We start from the raw sequence: 21,259 nt of genomic DNA, 5'->3' as shown, positions 1-21,259 counted from the left end.
ATATTTACATACGAGAATCTTGTGTCTTGCTTTCCTGCTTACATAACCACTGTACCTTGCCTTACAGCGCTCAAGGGGTTCTTCCGGCTGTCCCGCGTCCTGGTTTGGGGACTTCCACCTGTGGCCTTAATAATCACGCTGACAGTGTTTCTGGTGTTGTCAGGGTGTTTCTTGGGGACAGAGGGGTTGTTCATGCTCTACACGACCAACGAACTTCGTAACAAGGAATGAGAAGGGTCAGCAAGGCAATAAACAGTTTATAGAGGAAAGGGGGAAGAGCCCGAGGTATGCCTAACCTGCCATTCAAACATCTCAATATCTGATGCCAATGGTAGCTGAGGGGTACAGGACCCTGGAAAGCGTGCTTGTCGCAGAAACTAAGGAAGAGGGTCTGGGGCCCTTGTGATCTTGCAAAAAAGGAGACTAGGGAGGTGGGACAGCCTCCAACAGATTTTAAAAGTCGTGGGCGTTTCTCCAGAAACTTAAGCAGAGATACCCACACATGCAGGAAGATAATTGCCTCAAGAGGAGGGCTTCTGGATTGTTGTTATTATTTTCTCTTGGGGAGATTTCCACTTTGGCCTTAGTTCTCTCCCCTACTTGTATATGATGCCAAATCGAAATCTATGAAACAACAGTACTGTAGAGGAGCAGCTGAATACCTCCGCAGGAAATCCTGTCCCCCTACCTCCTATATGTTGGAAATCCGAGACTGTGCCATGTTTGACAACAGCAGTAGTACCAATACTGCAGCAAATATTCAAAAAAAGGTATCCACTGAGAAATCCCTATCTAATGTATCACTGAAGGGATGACAATCTGAGGGAGGATCTCCCTGAAGGAATATGGGAAGGATCAAAATAGAGAAGCTAGTGACGTTGAAAGAGACAAGCATGATGCCCAGAGAATACTGGTTGAAGAGAATGCATGGATCTTACAGAAACTGTAAATGAAGTTGAGAATCGAGTAAACCTTTGTATGCGGAAAGAAGATTGCACATGTGTTAAGTGCTGCAGAAAATCAATCATTCAATAATTGTACAGATGCTGGAACACAAGTAGACTAAGTAAACATAGAAGCTGGCTATATGTAGTCAAAAGACTGCAGGCAAAGCCACTATTGTATAGGAGCTGGAAATCAGTGTCATGAATTTAGTAAGCCCAGATCCATGGAGAGGAAAGGCTGAGATTTGTGTCACAGTAAGAATAAGCTGAGATCGTGGAAGCGCCTGGTGAGACTGTCTGGCCTGGCATCAAATCAGAAGAAGCCAAGGACGGTTATCTATTCTTGAAAGCAGTGAATGTATGAGGGATGAATCATCCTTTATTAAGGGACAAAGAAAGAACACCAAGAGTAGCAAGTTTTATACCTTTAAGACATTTAAATGGTGCAGAATGGACCAAAATCATGGACCCCTGTCATGTGAGCTGAGGATGGAAATAGAGTTGAGCTTGGAGACCTAGAACAACGATAGTCAGAGTCTGTACTCCCATATATTGCCACAGACAAGGATACTTTGCAAGGCCAAGTTCAAAGACAATCTTTCAAGGCAGAAGGGATGGGTGATGAGAGATGTTAGGCTAATTGGGTGGGGAAGTAATTCCACCTCCTGGCACCTGGGTCTAAGCTTACATGCTCCTAAATGAACCAAATGTTCCAGACATGGCACAAGTGTCCCAACCAATTGTAGAGGGCCATATATCGAAGGGCCTTATAGTTTGAGAACCAATGATAAACCGTGTACTTAATAGTGTTGCAGAGCACATGTTTTAGAGGTAGGCATAAGATGTCCACCTGACAGTAGGGAAGCCAATCACAATCCTAGTCCCTATAGAAAGTATACTTAGATGTTCCCCTTGAACCAATTATAATCACTTGTACGTTTCTCTTATTTGCCAAGTAGTATAAAGTCACTTCTGACGTATTTTTAGTATAAAGTTAATATTTAATGAGAAAATTGGCGAGAGGTGAGCAAACGTCCATTGATGTCCGTTGTAACCTCCCTGTTTTAGATAATTGTTAATAAAACAGCAACCTTTGCCATATTCCGGAGTTGGTTTGATTATTTAGACTTGGAGTTATTCTGCAACTCTATCCATTGTATGCATCTTACTAAAGAACCATAAGTTCAGTACTTTGTCTTGGCATCCTTCTGGATCTCAGATCTCCTTTGTTTCTCCCCTTTTCTGAAAAATTGAATTGATTGCTTTGTATTGTGAACTACATTTTTGGGATTGTCAGGCATAACTAATGCAATATAGTCTTCTTTGGATAGTAATATAAGCCTTGTAGTCTTATGAAGCTCTCAGCCGTCATTTTCGTACAAAATAATTCAGTTTGTGTTTTATTCTGAGCAATTCAGGTTACATGAACAGAAGAAAGGAAGAAATGAGGTATGAGTTTCAAAAGGATCATAACATTCAATGTTATGGGCCTCATTACGAGGTCAGTGGTAACCTGCTGGTGCTACCAGCAGGTTGCCGCTGACCTCGTAATACTGTTTCCGCTACCTGATATCCCAGTGCCACTGGGATATTACAAGTCCCGGCGGCCCAGGATGTCAGGCGGCAGGAACTGTAAGTCCCCAGTCCCATAGGAGAATATTGGTATACTCTGCCTAGAGGTGGGAAGACAGCTCTGGGGTTTTTGTGTGGGTTGGGAGTGACGGGCTATTACAGTGTGCGCGCGGTATTTTATTTGTTTCTGCACTGCCTGGGTTAATAGATTGGTGATGTCACCCGTAGGTTGAGAGCATGAGACAAGGAAGTAGCTAGTATTGGAAACTTGGGATTGGCAGAGGAGGTGAACCAGTGGAGGGGCGCGGACAGTGCATGCGCATGATTGTGGGTGTGCCTGAGGAGGCAGTGATTGTGAAGGAGGGGCGGTGCTCAGAGCATGCTTGATAAGTTGTGGAGCCAGAGAGGCTTGTAGAAATTGAAAATTGTTGTCATTCTACTGCACCCTTTTCCCTAAACAGCAGACTATCAAAACCCTCGACTTGAGGTCCGGTAAAGGTACTGGAAATGTATCAAGGGAAGTGTGGGGGAGACATGCCCCTTCAGCACTTGTGTAAGACACTCCCTCCTTACAAGGAGAAGATTTGCAAGTATAGCATAGAATGAATGGTCCAAAGGTACCAAGGGAAGTGAAATATACCATGGCCACCTTGTGGAAGTTTCTCCAAAGACGTGCAGCAATCACTACTGACACACATATAGGGTACCTATAAGGGGAAGAAGTTGACAAAATTCATGGCCATATTCGAGTTGGGGCGCATGTTTTAGGAGGGCGAGGGGGATGTAGTGAGGCGCAATGGATGCTGAGCCAGCAGGAGGAGGAGCAGCCAGGGGCTCATCACTCCACTCCTCCTCATGTTACTCCGAGTGTAGCATCTGATGACACAGACGATGAGCAAGGGATTTACCCAATGCAAGAATTAAGGGCAGCAGAGGGGCACTCAAATCCTACATCCAAGCCACCTCCATATACTATGAAGGAGAGGCTGAAAGGCGCAGGGCAACCAGATACTGATCAAGAGGCGAGCAGCGAGGCACAGAAGGGCACGAGGGAGGGGCTCAGGAGCATGGCCACAAACAAATGGATAGGAGGGCAAATACTCCTGAAGCTGGAAGGAAAAACAGATGGAGAGGCAGAAGGGGCAACTAAGGCAATGGAGGGTATGAAGAGAAGCAGGGAAGCATCGGGTTGGGCGGAAATAATGGATGAGGAGGATAGAAGGGAGAAAGACCGGGCGGAGAGATTAGAACAAGAGGACAGAGAGAGGAGGAGCGAAGAGAAGCTGGAGAGGGAGGATAGGGAACGAAGGAAGGAGGAGAAGGAGCACACAGAAAGAAAACGAAGAGAGGATCGAAAGAGACCTATGGGAAAGAAAGAGAGCATAGCAATAGTAGTGGGATAGAAAGATAAGGGAAGTGGAATAGATCAAAAGGCAAAGAGGAATAGCAGAGCACGAAAAATGCAAGTTAGCTGTGTGGGAACAGAGGAAGTTACAGTTGTATAGGCTGGCAAGGGAACGAGCGTGCAGGGAGGAGGCCGAGCAAGCCATAAGGGTGGTAAAGACACAAGAAGCTCTAGACAGGGGAGGTGACAGACTCGAGGATGACAGATGGACAGAACCAGACAGCACAAGCTCAGGAGGCAGGAGCACAGTAGATAGGGAAGGAGCCAAACTAGGGGCTCGGTGGACAGGAAGCAGGTACGACTTGAGGTACATCGAAGTCAGCACAAAGCCTAACACAGACTTGATATCGAGGAGACTGAGTTTCACAGACGATTTATTTAGCAACGTAGACACAGGGTCTGACAATGAGGACAGATAGAGTGGGGACTTGACGGGAGAGCAGTTCCGATCCCAGTCAACAGGGGCGGGAACAAACAAGCAGTGTCATGGGAGTTTACTACGCACACAGGGGGAGTTGGAGGGGGCAGCTCGAATGAGCAGACAGGACTGGCAACCGACTTGCATGCCCTACATTATACCACTACTTATATCGATAGGCTTAGCGACATCCCAGGATGAAGGAAAGGGGAGACAGCAATGGCTTATTCAAGGGGACGGTTAACAAGGAGGTATGATGACAGCATCAGAGTACCCATACTAGAGCCAATAGATGTATGCACAGGCATCAAGAGCGAGCAAGGGGACCGACAGGTCAGACTGACTAGGAGAACGCATGAGGAGGAGGAATGGTTCACACATATGCCCTTGTTAGAGAGAGGAGGGGTGCAACCTCAATATGTACCACGGAAGCATACAGACAAGGGTAATGTGAAGTGTAGGCTACCATCGTTAAGTGCAGGGGCTGGAAAGTGGATCAATGAGATGCAGAAAATGACAGCGGGACATAGGTTAACTGTGAGAGACAAAAAGGGGCTATTAATGTCGATCTTGGGAGATGCAGCTTATAACATATGGAAAAGGACGGGGTTCCCCGGGATGACGACACAAAACACAGCACACAATGGTTCACCGTTTGCAAACTGCAGGGAAGCAGTATGGCAGGCACTAAGGACACAATACCCAGACACATCAGACATTGGGGCGATTATGTCTCAGAAGATGAGGAAGGACAAAGACCCTGTGCAGTACATTCAGGCGATTCTAGAGCTTTGGTGCCTTGAAAGTCGAGAGCCTTTGGACAAAACGGTAGCAATATTTTATCACATTCTAGTACAGGGGCTACCAGAACCTGTCCAGAAGAGTCTACGAAAATTGATAGGAATGGGTGTGCCCAGAAATACAACTCACGATAGTTCACCATTGTAGGCTATGGTAGGAAAAAGCCAGAGGACAAGAAAATAGATGAAGCAAAACTAGTACAAGTACGCGATGGAAGGGCAGTCTTGACTAGCCCTACCCACAGGGACAGCAGCTGCAGCAGTAGCCGCAACCACAGTAGTTCACACCGCCCATGGGAGGCTCGTTCATGGGGCGTGGCAGCCCACAGCAAGGGTTTCCGAGGAAGGGAGGCCAACAGAGAGGGTTTCAGGCCACAGATGCATCACAACCAAGGGGAATTTCCAGGATATGTGCATCAGGTGCAGCAGAACCCAGGGGATTTCTCGGGAGGTTTTCAAAGACAAGGGAGGGAGTCACCACAGTGCTGGACCTGTGGACAGCCAGGACACATTTCAAGAGTGTGTAGATACAGGGGGATGCCATTAAATTGGGGCGTACAGGTCCAGCAGCCCTATTAAGTGGACCAGGATGATTATTATGCACAAGACCAGCAACAACAATGACAGATGCAGGGCACATACCAATAGATGCCACAAGCATAAGTACAAGCCCCACAAACACAGATGCTAGTGCAGAGATGCCAGCACCGGCACCGCAGTATGTCCAAGCACCACAAATTTGAGGAAATACACAACAATTAGCACAGATACAGAGTAATGACACAGCGGCACACGTGGGCTCAATGGCGACAGTTCCCATCAGACAACTGGGAGGAGTTACCATGGTAGGGAACAACACCTTTACAGGGAATGGGATGTCCCTATACCCTTAATAGGACAGCCTACAGACAAACTTGATGTGTCGCATACTGTCGATCACACCCAACCCTGTGGAGGAACCTAACATAGGGGTGCTGATAGGTGACAAAACTTTTTACTTTCTTGTTGAAACAGGGGCGACTAGGTCCAGGATTAGGGAAGGGGCATTTACAATGTCAGGTGATGCCATGAACACTCAAAGATTCTCTGGGGCTCGAGACGTGGTTCCTTTCACAGACGATATTTCACTTTCTATAGGAGACCATGATCTAGCTCTACCTTTACTTTACTCTTGACAGACACCTGTAAACATACTGGGACGTGCCATTATGAGTAAACTGAACATGACCATCTCATTCACAGATAAAGGAATAGTGTGCTCCACACCAGGAATACACATGCTCAATGTAAGAAAGATTGTTCAAGCGTATTGTGGACGCAAGGTACAGAGGGGGGTGTCAGTGGACGCAGAGATGTTCCATTATGGGACTGACACTGCCATTGCATGGCTTCCAAGAATTGCAGGGAAGATGTGGCGAGTTCCAAATGAGTACCTATTCAAGCCTGAGCTACCAATGGACAAGGAAGACAGAACCATAGTGCCAATAGAAATAGAGGTAGTGGTTGCAAGAGAGGATTGGATTGCAGTGCATGGGATGGATGACACAGGGCGGGCATGGAGAGCAGTGGCAGAAGGGTGCATGTTGACCACAGAGACAGACAAAGAGCTTTTCAGGGAAGAAATACTAGAAATAGAGATAGTGTTCGAGATGAGTGTGACCTATTGGTTACAAATACACTACAGGGAATTATCACAGAGAATGGCAATGTTGTTCGAGGCACCACCCCCATTCAGGAAGGAGGATAGAGCCAGGTACCCAGCACCTCATGGGCCACAAGTCCCTATGAAGTGGGTCACATAAAGAGCATAGGGAGAGTGAAGATCAAGCTGAACCCAGAAGCAATTTTACCAAGAGTGAAGCAGTACCTCCTAACTAAAGAAGCCGATTGGGGCATTTATGAGACAATAACAGCCCTGGCTGAGAGAGGCATCCTTGTACCATCAGAGTCCCCATGCAATACTGTGGTGTACCCTGTGAGGAAGGCGAAGGAAGGTCATGACATTTCATACAGGATTTAAGGCCTCTTAACCACATTGTAGAAGCAGAATATCCTCTAGTTATGAACCCAGCTACAATTTTGTGCAGCATTCCGGCGGAAGCTGCCTGCTTCACGGTCATTGATTTGAAGAATGCATTCTTCTCCTTACCACTACACCCAGACTCACAATATTTGACCAGCTTTATGTATGGAAACCAGAAGTGGAAACATACTCGTCTTCCACAAGGGTACTGCAAGCCACCATCTATCTTTAATAAAGTGATACAGATGGACTTTAGCAACATAGAGATGGAGAACACAGTTTTACTGTACGTAGATGACATTTTGATCCGTAGCACGACAGAAGATCAGTGTAGGAAGGACACAGTACACATGCTGGCTGTGTTAGCTGACAAGGGATACAAGGTGGACAAAGTCAAGTTACAGTACTGTCAGAAAGAGGTGCTATACATTGAACACAAAATATCCCAAAATGGCCGAAAGATCATCCCAGAGAGAGCAGAGACAATATGCAAAACACCTAAGACCATGACAGTGAGGGAAATGCAACAGTTCTCAGGATTATGCAACTACTGCAGAGCATGGGTCTTTGACTACAGCACATATACAGGGCCACTAGTGAGCGCTCTGAAGGAGGCGCAGAGAGGAAACAAGACACTGACCTGGACCGCTGAGATGACTGAGGCGTTAAAGGAACTGAAGGAAGCAATAAGCACAGCATTAGTGCTAGGGATCCCAGACTACATAAAGGAATTTTTCCTATTCTCTCATGCTGACGGTTTGGTCATGAAGGCAGTACTGACACAAAAGACCAGCCTGGGGCACAAGCCAATAGCTAAATACAGTGGGAACCTTGACCCAGTAATGAGAGGACACTATCAAAGCAAACACGTATTGGCAGCTGCCACATTTGCAGTGGAAAGGTCAGCAGCCATAACCATGGGGTGCACCACCACTCTTTACATGGAACACGCCCTCTTTGAGATACTGCAGAAGCCAAAGAGAACATTGACTGCACAAAGACCATCAGGGTATGAGGTGATACTATTGAATGTTGGCCTGAAGATAGTGAGATGCAGAATTGTCAACCTAGCAATATTTCTAGCATATGTCCTACAGGTCGGAGACTATGCACACGACTGTACAGCAAACATAGAGATGTTCAGTGACACTCACAAGGTAGAGGAGGATGCACTTGAGGGGAGGTCATGCTCTACATTGACAGTTCTTCAACAATTGATCAGACGGTTGGGGTCAGGCATACGGAAACTGCAGTAGTAAGACTGAACGAAGACGGGACAAGTGAAGCAGTAGCCAGTGCATGACTACCATCCCATTACTCAGCACAAGCAGCAGAACTAGTGACCCTAATACTAGCACTGTAACACAGCGTAGAGAAAGAAGTGACAATATATTCTGACTCCGCCTAAGTGATGTCCACAGTACAATCTGGACTGTCACGACAGCTCAGGAGAGGGTTCAGAAGGGTGGAGGGGACTCCAGTACAGCATGAACTTTTATTGGGAAGACTGATTGGAGTAATTGCTTATCCAACACAGATAGCAATAGTGAAGTGCTGTCAGGACTCACCACCTGGGATGTCTCTGATCGTGGAAATAATTCAGAAGCAGGTGAGCTCAGTGAGGCAGCAAACATTGTATGGTAGACGATGAGTTGTTCCTACCAATGTAACCCTCTGTCGTGTAAAAATAACAATCAGGGGGGTCTATTCATTAGAAGATTGGAGGACACACCACCGGACACCACCAGCTGCAAGGTAAAGGTATAGGTTACTTTTCAAACCCAACAAGAGAACTAATATAGAACAAGGTTGGTATTGGGCTGACCTTATGTGAAAGGAATCTCCAGAATGGGTTGAGAGTAGATGAGGATTACAACCAATCAGATCCCTTTTGAAAGCCCAATGGGAGCTTGTCCCTGTAACAATAATGCCAAATGAGTAAGAGGAAAGAGAGTGCCTGAAGATTGATTGATTGATTGATTGATTGATTGATTGATTTATAGAGCGCTTTACACCAAGGCGCTGTACAGTGGAACAACATAATACAAGATAACAACAACAAAATAACAGTGGGAGCAAAATTACATCATGAATCATTCGACAAAACAGTGCAAAGAGCAATTAACTGAAGAGGGAAAGGGGAGTGGGATTAGGTATGGGGGGTGGAGATGAGTTGGACAAGGAAAAATGGAAGGGAGAGAGAGGATGAGCAGGAGAGGGGAGAGATAAATCAGAGTGAAGGGAGAGGGGGGAAGGGGAAGTAGAGAGGGCTGAGGGGGAGTTTTCAAGGAGGAGAATGGAAGAGGAGGGATTTAAGGGAAGTGCGAAATGAGGTGAAGGTCGTGGTAAAGCGGATTGTGAGAGGGAGTGAGTTCCAGTGCAGAGGTGCAAGGAGTTGGAAGGAACGGAAACGGGAGGAAGTGCAGGGGGATGGAGGTACAGTGAGAAGGGACAATATTATATACAAGGTGAATTCAATACACCTCTTACCATGAGTGTTGTGACCAAGGCAATGAAGTAAACTGTAGTCCAATAGTTAAAAAGTCCAAACGTCCAAGACAGGAGTTGAAGCAAAACCGACAACACAAGGACGCTTGTAGTAATATGCAAGTGCAGAGGCAGGAAACATCTCTAGTCCATGCACTGTGAAAGCCTACCCCGATGACACAAGAACGCCTCTGTGTTTCCAGGAAAAGCACCATATGGAATAGTCTCTAGTCTGTGCACAGTGCCGTTGAAATGGCTAGATGTTCCCAAGGGAGTGGCGTTGGAATCCAGGAGACAAAACATGGTCTGAAAACGGGTGAGCAAATCCAAATACAGGGGAGCGAACCAGCAATCTGTAAGGCGAATCCAAAGTCATGGGCGGTGGTAGACAGAACTTGAGGCAGTCGAGTACCATGGATCAGTAGACAAGGGAACAAGCAGAGACAAGATCAAAAGGCAAAGCACTGGTATAGACAAAAACACAGGATACTACTGCAATCAGAAGCACCAGACAGAAGCGGAGGTGGTCCTTAAGACTTCCGTGTCACGTGCCTGGGAGAGCTGTGGTTTCCCAATTGAAGTGTGTGATGTAGGGTATGGTAGGGTTTCCATCGCTTCCAAGGCAATCCCCAACACGCACAGAACGGCGCTCTCTCTCTCTGTAGTTTGAATGCCTTTTCTGTACACGGGAATGCATACTAGTAAGTTTTGGATGACTCATATCATCGGTGTGGAGCCCCTAGACGTGGATATGAGCAATACCTTAGTAGCTCGTGTGTGGGATGCCCTGAGAGCTAATGTAGGCACATTCATGTCTAGTGCTAAGCCCACACAAAATGGGAAGATCCCATTTCAAGAGGAAACGAAGGAGCAGACTTTGAGGCAAAATATAAAGCATAGTTTGGGAATCCATGGGAACTAGGAGGATCTCCAAATGTGAAAGAGTACAGCAGAAATATGGTACTTAAGGAAGGGTACAATTTATTGCCTGAAGCACAGATCATGGAGTTGCAGGCAGCTTCACCCAGGGAATAGAAGGAACTGCGGACAAGGAGGGGATGCACAGTGTCTCCAACAGATGTCCTGCGGTGGCAGGATAATACTGGGAAAGTGGTGATGCCACTAGCATTATTGAACACTTTGTTGACACAATAGCATTACCCAACGCACACACGAAGGAAGTCATTGCTACACGCATTGGAGAAACATGGTTCTGCCCTAATTTGGCGAGACACGTGGCTAAATTTGTGAGCAATTGTTTGTTTTGTCAGCAGTTTACAGCAGGGCATACACAGGGATTATGTAGGTTTATAGTGAAAATGTCGACTGCAAAAATGTCGACTGCAAAAATGTCCCCAAAAAAACATTTGAATGTGTTTTTTTATTTTTTATTTAAATGCGGGGGTTTCCCCCAACCCCCTGTTTCTCTTTACTAGCTAGACCCCAAAACAACATAAAAATAAAAAAAAAACACATTTTTTTTTTCGACATTTTTTTTCGACATTTTTGCATTCGACTTTTTGCAGTCGACATTATAACTGGAGACCAATTATGTAGACATGATCCAGGTTTGCCAAGGATACCGCTACATAATAGTGGTTGTGTGTCCATTCTCCAGGTGTATTGAGGCAGGCCCCTGTTTGCATTCTGATGCCCTTAGAGTGGCTAAGTTCATGGACAGGTCAGGGAAGTATTCCCAAGATGGGGTATGTGTGACGTCCTGCTGTCTGACAATGGGCCTCACTTTGCCAATGAAATGTTCCAGCACATCACAACATTTTTGGGCATTCAACACAAGTTTGCTTGTGTGTACCACCCGCAAGCAAATGGGATGTGTGAACACTTGAATGGCCTCCTGAAGGAGTGCATAGCCAAGACACAGTAGAGCCCAAAAAGAAATTGGTGGCACTGTTTACCACTTGCACTGTTTGCATTGTGCAATAAGCCTAGGTTTGACCACCATTTAACGCCAAATGAGGTGGTGGCAGGACTGCTCATGCATCTCCCCTTGGCTCCTCCCACAAGAGCACTGGAAGATTGTGAGAATAGTGCAGATGTGTTAGGGCAGGAAATGCATGAGTATTTTACTTCTTTGGTGGCTAGATCTTCTTTGATCTCTTACCCGATACGCCAACACCGGGAGGCCCAGAAGACAGGGAAGAGAGCAACTGCAACAGTGTACCAGAAGACTCTGACTTTAAAAACCCTGTGAATGTGGAGGACTTCATCGTCTGAGGAACTTTGTTTGGCACTGGAATGTGCCACGGTTCAGGGGTCCGTACTTCATAGAGAAAGTGGCAGACCGTGGACAAGAGTGAAGGAGGCAGGAGGAGAGCCAGGTTGCTGAGAAAGACCTTAGAACCTAGTGTATGGCCAAGTGTACACAGAAGATGGATGGAAGGATGGAGTGGTGGGCAGCAAAGCACTGACACTAGCACAGTCAACAGTGAACAATGTACAGGAGGAAAACGACGAGTGTCTGAAAGAATTGGACGCGAGTGCAACATTACTGACATGGGTGGAAAATGAAGCTGCACCAATGCCAATAATACCCCTGAAGACATCAGCACTGGGCTATCAGGATAATAGGGAAGTTGAAGTTGGCAAGAATGTTGGATGCAAAAGCATTGAAAAACACGCAACCATCAAGGTAGAAACAGCAGTATTGATGGATCACTACTGGGCATGCAGATCAAAAGCATATGAGAAGCTACCATCCAACTGTGGAGTAGTTTTCTCACTGGTACACATCAGAATGCCTTTGTTGGTAATGCCAAAGAAGGATGTGAAGCTTTATGAGCTCCAAAAATAGACTACAACAAAAGAAAGAACAGGTTGATTGAGGGGGCACCAACAGTCCAGGCGGAGAAGGCAGAGAAGCCAGATGAATCGAGCAGAGTAAAGAGAGGATGAAATTACTTCTCAGAAGCATCAGAGAAAGCACTAGATGAAAATCCAGCAGAACACAGGCTGTTTAGCAGGACCCAAATGTTCTTTGCATGAATAATACCTTCTGTACAGATATACACAAATGCAAAGTGGTTACAAATCACCCGCTGGGAGCTGATGGTGATGATTAATTCCACAGTGAATGGGTTTAGAGCTATAAAGGAAGAGCTCTGAGCAATAAGGTTGGTGGTGCACCAGAATAGATATGTTCTGGATCTCCTCACAGCCGTGGATGGAGGAGTTTGTGCAAAGATAAGGAGTTCCTGCTGCACTTTCAAACCTGCCAACAATGAAGATAACAGAATACTATCAGATGCAGTGGCATAGCTGGTGCTGATGCATGCCAAAATGGAAGAAGAAGCAAGAGGGACAGCAAAGGACAAGAGCTGGATCACATACATATGGTCATGGATGCCATCATGTCTGTCAGATGGACTAAAAGTGATCATGCGAGCGCTTGTGCTGGCAGCAACATCGATATGTGGGATTAAAATATGCATGGCAATGTGCCAGAAAACAGCGGAGGAAGCAATCGGGATGCAGGTCCTGATGGACATGAATATAGGAGGAGCAAAGGACAAAATTGTGTCCGAATGGAACAAGATACGAGAAAGAATAGCACAATGTGAACTATTCCCATGTTGAGTAATGACGTTGGACAACCCATTCCATGCAAAGTATTATGAAGGAAAGTGGGTTTGGTGCAACCCCAAAGGGGTGTGCTCTTACATGAACTGGTCATTCAATGACCACACCAACTACTCTGGGCACCTCAGAGGAATAACAAAGATATGGCAGTCAAGAGCAAAAGGACCCTTGTATAAGGATGTGGTTGAAAGGTCAACCAGAGGGGGGACTGAAGAGGAATGGAGAAGCACGCCAACACCAAGCCCTCCTACTAAATTCATGAGAAGGAAGAAGGCAAAAAAACCCGCAATCACCCATTCTATTTCTAATTCTCAATGGACCCATGATTGGCAAGTACATTGAGAGGTATCCCCTCAGCCGGCCATACTGACCAAGTGACATACAAATGTATCCATGCATGAATGAAGAGCCAAAGACCACAATCAGAGACACCGGTATGGACAGCTTGGACTAAACACCAAGAAACCATGTTGCTGACGTTGTTAGAGACACCACGACATAGCAGTGTTAGACATGAAGCACACATGCTATCTGCATTTCAGGACACAAACATGCACTCGAATACATGAAGAACATGAGCGTACGGGTCTATAGTTAGAGGACAGATACATATACATACTGTCATTGCTTTTATTATTTTGCCATTAGCCAAATGCAGCAATGCAGAAACCGCAAGACAAGAGATCCTGAGCAAGCTTGCAGATGTTTAAACATGAGTAATCCTATGGAACTGCAGGAGCATCTATGGGTCCTGACAGAGCTAAGTGTGACTAACCTATGGAGAATGTAGTATAGCATGGACACTTTAGAAACTGTATTGTAAGGTTTAGGAAAATTACAGCAGGCCTCAGGCCTCTGAGCAAGAGACGAGCTGAGCTGACTCAGGCTGGACAGAGATTAAGATGTGCGAAACAGTACCCCCAGCCAAGGTCAAGAGATACAGATGACATTCCAATCCCCAGAAGACAAAGGGACCAGCTGCAGAATATATTAATAAATCCTCATAATTCAGAGCTGCACAGCTCAAATTCGTGTTCTCTGAACACATGACGCGACCGAAGCAAACAATGGACAGTGATCAGTGGTGGAAAGGAGAGCTGGTCTCAGGCTCCCAGACACAGACCGCAACAAGTGTGCAACATGTGTTTCGGCCGTCTGAGGCACATTCTCATGAGCGAAAGGTGGTACACACAAGTTACAATGAAGACACATAGCCATTCTTATTACCTTTAAGAGGTACACAGTGAGCTGAGAATCCTTGCAGATCCCAGGCCTGGGGACGTCAGCTCTAGCCAATCACAGTTTAGTACCCTAGGGGTGGATGGCAATGGGCAAAAACTAATGGTCCACCACACTGGAACAATGTTATAGTTATTGAATTGGGGATGGAGAAGGCCAGCCACAGGACATGCGAGGGCCAGTAGAGTAACATCTATAATGTCCAGTATAGGTAATAGAATACTGAATACCCAATTACTTGGCCCAATAGGTTTTCTGGAGAAGGGCCCAAGTTGCGACAAAATGCTTATGCCTTCTGGAAGTAAAACCAGTCTGCCAGCCGAGGAACAGTATGATGGGCATGGCTATTTTCTGTTCCTGTGCTGATCCCTGTTGGTTTTCCTGTAATAAACCGCAGTTTGAACTTGCCGTTGACTGAGTCCTCCGTGTATCCTGGGGGAGGGAGTTGGGCCCTCTAAGTCCGCAAACTTCCGGTGTCCCTCTGGCATACCAGGGGGTCCATCCCCAACACTTGATTACTTTCAGAACACCTGGCAGATTGAGGCATCCTATCTAGACCCCACATTCTTCCCAGCTGCAATTCTCACTTCTCTAGGTGTGCTCTTGCACGGTGATCAGACGAGGCAGCACAAACCACGCACTCGATTTTAAGGGCTTAGGAAGGTCCTTCTGTGATACTAGATTGACCACACAGAGTGGTACTTTGCTGTTGAAGGTTGGCACCTGCTTTGAGCAGATACTTATTTGTAAGTTTTGTTGATCCTCCATCCCGTTAGGAAATAGTGGCCAGAATGAAACTTTAAGGCTGTGTTCCCTTGTTGCTGCTGTGCGAGTCAATACCTCACAATGCAGCTGTATAAGACTGCAAATATGCATCAAGAAGTTTTGTTCAAACAAGAGGTGTGTGCTTCACTGGTGGCCGGCACCTTAAAGAAAAATTTCCCACAGAGCTATGCCATGCATCAATCAGTCACCAAAGTCGTTCCTTGCATTGCATTGCACAAGACAATCTACATGACAATTTGCTTCCTTGTAAACAGGGTACTTTGCAACTGTAAACACATTCTAAATGCCACCATTTAAAATAATGCACTTTTAAAATGCCCTATTTTTCAAGGAAAAGTTTCAGTTTAGGGAGCTATGGTAAGAGTATAGTAGGGTAGCCAGAGACATGCTTGAAGAGGTTGCCACTTAGTGAAGGGTGCACAGTATGGTAACATGTTATAAAGCACTGCAGATTTGAACATGATATACATCAAAATACCAATGCTGCCGAATAGGTTGTCAATAAAGCTGCGCTAAAGCCATAAGTGTAACTGCGATGTAGCATGTGTGGGAGGCTGACATAAAGCTGTGGTAGAGGGTGTCAGCAAAGCTGTCCCAAAGCTGTATGGTGGTAGCCCGGGTAAAAGGTGTGTGTGACGCTGTCAGCAAGCTGTGGCTAATTTGCGTATGAAGGATGTGGATCACTGTGCTTTAGCTGTAATAAAGGCTTCAAATTTAAAATGTTCATGCTTTGACAGCTCCACTACAGCTCCTGTACAGCCGCTGGACGGCTATGCTACAGCTACAGCACCAACATGAAAATGAAATGGCCGCACAACTAAAACGCTGTGGGCCTCATTACGACCCAGGCGGACTTCGCGGTGCTAAATGCACCGCGAAGCATGGCGGAAAGCCGCCGATAGCGCCATGGGGGTTGGCGGATTTACCGCCCCATTCCGACCTCGGCGGAGCGGTAAATCCCCAATCCCCATTCTGCCCTTCCCCATTCCCATTTTTGCCCCATAGGGTATAATGGGAGTGGGGAAGGAGTTAATTACGCCACCGTAAAATACGGTGGCGTAATTAACAACGAGGTCCCGTAGCGCCATGGTTTTCTCCGGCTGGTAAAACCAGGCGGAGAAAACCTCCATGGCGCTACGGGAACTCGTAGTATGGCGGAGAGGTACGCCATGCACTACGCTGGCGTAATACCCTCTCCGCCAGGGTCCTAATGAGGCCCTGTGACTTTCCATTCTTCACTACAGTTAATGTTTAGCTTTCAAGATTTAGACATAGGGCAAATAACATAGCGCACTTTGTAGGCAGGTGTGTTTAGACCTATGAGCCTCATTACAACCCTTCCGGTCCGGTAACGACGTTGCCGGTAGGCCTACGGCACCGCTGTTACAGGACCAGCAGAGTACAAGTTTGTGGGCCAGATGACCTTCCGCCCGTCAGGTCTGACCTGGTGAGCGGAAAGGCACCATTTCCTATGGGTCTCAAATGGGAATGGGGAGTAACTTTTTCCGACACCTGGCTTCAGGGACCGCGAGGGCTATAATGCCCCGGTGATTCCCCATTGCCAGGCACCGGAAAAAATACACAACTCTGACGGCAGCCTGCGATTTTTACTGGCACGGCTACCGCTGGAGTTGTAATGAGGCCCATTGTCGGCAATTCTTTTTCGAGGAGCCTTAATGCTCTCTTTAGAAGCATAAAAGGCATGAATAGCAGACATCAGGCCAGTGGTTGTCTATCACCCATTTGTTATAGTGAAGCACACTTGCTACCCTAATCGGACACCTAGAAATTCAGTGTCTGTCTTGTTTATGCATGTATTCATTTAGCGGAGTTTCAAATAGCGCCAACTTGAACACAGTCGCTGGGTAGCGCCCTGTCTTGAAAACACTGCACCTATATCATCCTCGCTCTCCGAGATGATCTGCTTGATGTTCGAAGTTATTATTGAAATGTTTCATAAATTGTTCAGCGCATTTGATTAAGGACATTCGGTGCCAAACATGGTAATAACAACACGATAAAACATAATTCAGATAAGTGCAGTTAGGTAATGGCGTTGGCAACCGCCTCAATGAAGAGCCGGTAATAATATCAACTCAATGCAATTCAATTTATGGCCTGAAATAAAAACAATCATGTACCAGCACATAAAAAGAAAAAAAAAACATGTACAACAGTAAAATCCATCTAATTACAGTCAGTGATTCCAAGGATAGATGCCAAGGACAATTCGCGGATTATTTAACAACAGTATTGGGAGACTGAAACGTTAATGGACGTTACGTTTAGCGGCCATCCTGAGTGGCGACAGCACCTTCTGCAGTCTGCACGTGCAGTAGGAGGCAAGGGATCAGCTGTGAGTGTGGAAGCAGGTAACCAGTAAGGGGTGCTCCAAGTCTGGCTCTGGTTAAATAAACTCTCCCCTTAAACCTTTACATTTCGCTCCGGCTTAGCTCGGGCGAAATTGCAGCAGTTCGCCTGTCAGCGGTATATGAATGACCTCAACTGTGTGTCTCTGTAGTTCCTGTAGTGAATGCACTGTTGTAGTGAGCATGGAGATTACCTTAGATTACAACTGCCTTGTGAAGTAAAGGGTAACGAGCAGTGCCTTCATTAATTAGGGTACCAGTTCACAGGGCCTTATGCGTGGGCAGGCTGTAAGGTGGCACAGGGCCCTGTACCAATTGGTCCTCACATGTGACAGCTGGCCTCAATAACTACTTTTGCAGAATATGGTAGGACTGCATTCTACTGTGATACCTCTCTTGTTTAACTGACACCCTGTGAGAACCTTCCTAATCCCCATCAGGCCCTTATAAGGCACTGGAGCTCACTGCCCTTCTGCACAGAAAAGTGCCACTGACCCGAAATCAATTTGCCCTCCAAGTGAGTGTTACGAGAACATATATGGTGCCACTTGAATGTGGAAGCTCCACACAGCTCCAGTAAGCTACTCGACCTTTCTCAAGACAGTTAGAAGTTGTCGCAAAGTATACTCGTTTTAAACAACATACTTTATTTCATTGTCATATGCTATTGGCATACAGAACGTATTTTTAGTAGGATTTACATTTGCATATTAATCTGCATTTCTCTGCCAAACATCAACTTGAAGCAGGTTGTCATATCTCAATTGTTTATTTTAAGAGGTGTCTTTAAGTCTTAGAAGAACAGTTGTAAAACACGTTCCATTATTTTCCCATTCATTTCCCCACCCTGAAAGGAAAAATACAAATACAATCATACTCTTGGTTTACATGCTTCTATAAGGATGAGACTATGTGTCTGTTTCATTTACTATGTGATTTGGAAACTTTCAAGCACATTTTATAAAAAACATATTTTGGAGCACTTGAACGTTAAATATCAATGCATACCTGTACCAACCACAGCTGAGAAGTTATGTGTTCTAAAATCACAGACATTGCTCAAACCCTGGTTCCACTATTTAAAGGCTGTGATACCGGGCAACACATCTGCTAAATTGCGCTTAGTTGCCAAATATGGAGGTCCAAAAAGTTAATAATTTTCATAGTTAAAGAGACAGTCGTGTGGCTCCATATATAATAACCACAGTGGCTATTCATATATAGCACATCACAAAGGCATTAATTAGTCTCTTGCCTTACTCCTGGTAACATCTTGTAAATTCAATTTCTATGATGCCCTGGAGTGTAAAGGATTGATGTCACTTTCTGGTCTATCACTTCCAGTGATGAGAATACGCATGCAACACCTCCTACATTATGTACTGAGTCGAAGACACTTGCTCCGTAATGCAAATGGCATTGGGAGTTGTGTGGAATCCAGAGGGCACCCAAAAGGAGGGCAGGGGTGTGCAGAGGCACCTATAATACACCAGCTAAAACTAGCATAATCCCTATCACTACTTAAGGAAGGAATGGGGAGAACCCTGACTTTGGGGCATTCACAGTAATGGTTGGTTCATTGGGTACACATTGTTTAAAAAAACAATATGTTAGGATATGTGATTGGGTCTCACATAGTGCCACATTTGACATTTTCATGGCCGCTTAGCGCTTTTGGATCTTTGAGGTTGGCTTGGGTGTAAGTAGGAGTTGAGTGTGAAGGGCAATGCAATTGTTTCTGCAGTGCTGATGCATGCAGATCCATTTGTGTCGGCAAGCTTCTGGGTGTTATTTGGAGGTGCAGTGTGCAGCGAGACCCATCCTTTGCATACCTGTGGGTAGGTATGTTTGGAATTAAGTATTTATTTGTGTGGTGACCCTGTCAGATTCATTCTCCTCGAATGACATCTGCTTTGGGATTGTGGTCAAGGGTGTTTGGAATGGATTATTTTTGGTGGTTTACTGGCTTGGAGGTATGGAGTGTTGGGTAGGGTGGAAGACTGAAAGGTTAGTTGGTAGTTAGTATTGGTTTCTGTACCCGGTCAATCCTGTGGGGTACTGTGCTCTATATGGTAGTGTGAATTGCTACTTTCTAAGTGTTAGATGTAGGACATTAAAAAAAATAGACAAACAAGTGGTCTTTGGAGGAATTATTTTTTCACACAGAGGAGCTTAATTGTATTGTTAACAAAATGGCAATTCGTTGATTCTTTTGAATCTATCGGAATGCAAATTCATTATTTCTGGTGGCTATTTTATTAAAAGATGAATTCTCTATTTTACGAGATACCATTTAATCAGGCATAATGTCACTCCTTTATCACTAAAGAATATGTTTCAAACTTCAGAAGACAACTGGGTTATTCACAGAAACACCAATTCAATCTATTACACATTGAAATCTTTTACTTGAAGTGCTACCTTTGCTTTTTATATTTGTATGTTTTGATTTTCCGAGCATTTCAGCAAGGAACATTGTACATAGATCAAACAGTATGTATTTAGGCCTACCACACAGGGATGTTGACATGCACTAGGGTGGTAGTAAGGAGATGAAGGGAAAATAGTCAACTTTACATGATACTGCATAATTACATAATTCTGATCCAACTCATGTTTTTATATTTCTCAAAGTTCCACTATTATACTGAGGTCACAGTGGTTGCTTTGAGGGCTGCTCTGGCCGTTAATGGCCCACCAGTCTGAGTTAGCGCTCGGGCATTCAACATTGGCTTAGCGTAGGAATGAGGACCCTCTCATGAGAATCCACCATTATCACCATCAGCTCTCCAGCCTGATGTCCGGAATGCTAATAATTACTTCTTTTGCATGGAAACTCTGTAGCCCTGAAAAAGAGGGTGAACACATTTTTACAAAACATCTGTCTCTTAGTGTGATCGAAGTAGTGAGTGATATATCAAAAAGAATAATAACACTGCTCAATGTATAAAGAGGAGATTGTTACTCCAGCTAAAACCATATTTGAAGGTTAAACCTAAACATTGGCAATGTATAACAAAGCTGAATTAACATATTTTAGGATGTCTTCATATATTGCTGCCCTAAAGCAGAGTTGTAGATGCATCGGTAAAGATTAATTGAAAATGTAATATAGTTGGGACTGTAATTGGATTTGTGATTTAAAAATATTTTATTGTTATTTATTGTTATGAATTTGGTAATTATAATTTTGTAAAGGTTTGTATAAACCAAAACAATAAAATAAAAATAGTTTTAAAAAAATTCTTCTTTTTGGGAAACATTATGACAGATGCAGCATTTTCCCCACCAAAAATCCAACTCAATGGTTGAGGAAAATTTGGTACAAAGACTAGTTCTGTAGTGTAACATGAAACAATCCAGTAAATGCCATGTCAATAACAGTACACAGGGAATTCTGTAATGTTGGCCGTTTAAGCAGCAGCTTAAGCCGGCAGCTCCTGCTCCGCCATATTAGGATATTATTAAAGATAATGGCCCTCATTACAACCTTGGCGGTAAGTTTTCAACTTTACCACCAAGGCGTAATTTACGTTAACGCCATGGTGGATGGCGGAATTACCGCCCCATTACAAGGTGAGTGGGGCGGTAATTCCCCATTCACCAATGGCCCCTTCCC

The sequence above is a fragment of the Ambystoma mexicanum genome, chromosome 4q (assembly GCF_040938575.1).
Source record: "Ambystoma mexicanum isolate Mex_15411 chromosome 4q, UKY_AmexF1_1, whole genome shotgun sequence".
Classification (NCBI taxonomy): Eukaryota; Metazoa; Chordata; class Amphibia; order Caudata; family Ambystomatidae; genus Ambystoma; species Ambystoma mexicanum.
This window is presented reverse-complemented; position numbering follows the sequence as displayed.